Here is a 2137-nt window from a genome sequence, read left to right on the forward strand (position 1 = left end):
TCTAAGTCCCTTGGCATCGACTGGAAATGGCCAGTCGGTAATTGCCTTGATCTTTTCGGGATCAGGGCGCACGCTTACCGACGATGCACCCAAGAAGTGGTATTTCACTTGCAGCGAATATACACTTCTTGAAATTTGCATACAACTTATGCTTTCGCATAAGTGCAAGAACCTGACGAACGTGATTTTATGAGCTTCTACGTCCATCTTACCGTCCATGGCCCGGCTATGGACGAATACATCGTCAAAATAACTCGGTGCGAATTCCCGCACCGCTCTCAACAGATTTGTTACACATCTGTTGAATGTTGCAGGGGCGTTACTAAGCCCCTGAGGCATCACTAGCCATTCCCAGAGCATCCCACTGGGGGTGCTCACTGCTGTGTACGGGATGTCCCGCTCACGCATAAGGATTTGATAGAACCCATCCATCAGATCCATAGAAGAAAAGATCGTACTCTTAGACATACCNGCTGACTCGAAATCGGGTCGGCGTGATAACGCATCAGCGACGACATTAAGTCGTCCTGGTTTATATTCGACGGAGAAGTTATACTCCGCGAAGAAGGATAGCCACCTCGCCATTCTTTGCGAGAGGTGTGGGCTATTGACGGCCGTGCGTAATGACGCATGGTCCGTATATACGATGAACGGTCTATCTCCTAGGAGATAGACCCTAAATTTAGCCAATGCATATTTCATGGCAAGGAGTTCCTTGTCATGCACTGGGTAATTGCGTTCAGCTGGTTGCAGCTGACGCGATTGATAACAGACGACGCGCTCCGCGCCGTCTGTATCGTATTGCATTAACGCGCAGCCGATTGCGAAATCGCTGGCGTCACAGACCACATGGAATGGTTTGTCTTGATTTGCAATTGCCAAGATGGGCAATTGCATCAAGCTTTGCTTGATACCTTCAAAGGAACGCTGACAATCAGCGTTCCATAGCCATTTCTCGTCTTTTTTCAAGAGATGAGAGAGATGAACTGTCATCTCTGCATAATTGCGGGAGTACTTGTGCAAGTACGCCGCTAATCCAAGGAACTTTCTAAGTCCCTTGACATCGACTGGAACTGGCCAGTCGGTGATTGCCTTGATCTTTTCGGGATCAGGGCGCACGCTGTGTTTACCGACAATGCACCCAAGAAGTGGTATTATGCTTGCAGCGAATATACACTACAACTAATGCTTTCGCATAAGTGTAAGAACCTACAGACGTGAGTTTTATGAACTTCCACGTCCGTGTTTCCGTCCATGGCCCGGCTATGAACGAATACATCGTCAAAATAACTCGATGAGAATTCTCGCACCGGTCTCAACAGATTTGTTACACATCTGTTGAATGTTACAGGGGCGTTACTAGCCATTCCCAGAGCATCCCAGTGGGAGTGCTCACTGCTGTGTACGGGATGTCCCGTTCAGCATAAGATTTCATAGAACCTATCCATCAGATCCATAGACGAAAACATTGTACTCTTAGACATACCATCCATATTACGTCTTTTCTAGGTATCGGCGTTTGAGCCGGTACTGTTGCAGCATTCAGTTTGTTGAATGCGTGCACTATCCGCCACCCTCCTGTGGCCTTTCGCACACAGAAGGTCGGAGAGCTATGTGGGGAGGTTGACTCCCTTACATGGCCCGCTTTTACTCGATCGGTAAAGAATTTATCGATCGCAAGTACTTGTTCACGAGGCAGTGGCCACTGCTTCATGACACAGTACTTCGAGCCCGGTTTGAGCTCGATCTCATGTCGAGTGCCTTTATCCTTAGGCAACTCGCATGGAACTGCTTCAGGGAATACATCCCTGAATTCTATTAAATCCTCGTATAGAGGATTTCCCTTGAGTGACTCCCAAGATTGAGTACTGTATCTTTCAATCCGAGTCTTCACATCGAGGACACTTTCGTCCATCGATGAGCTGCTGAGAACCCGTTCGTTCTCTGCAAAAATTACCGCTGACCGAATGTCGGTTACGTAATCGTCCTCTGTGACGAGTACGCAGATCTGCTTGATTTTCCCACAATGCAGATCTCTCAAGAACCGCTTAGGTTCTAGGGTTGGTAATTGAGTTATCTCCGAAGTTAACTTCGGAGGCGCATACAGATCAAGAGTAGAAGCGCCTACTCTCGATCC

This window comes from Bremia lactucae, linkage group LG15, assembly GCF_004359215.1.
Source record: "Bremia lactucae strain SF5 linkage group LG15, whole genome shotgun sequence".
NCBI lineage: Eukaryota > Oomycota > Peronosporomycetes > Peronosporales > Peronosporaceae > Bremia > Bremia lactucae.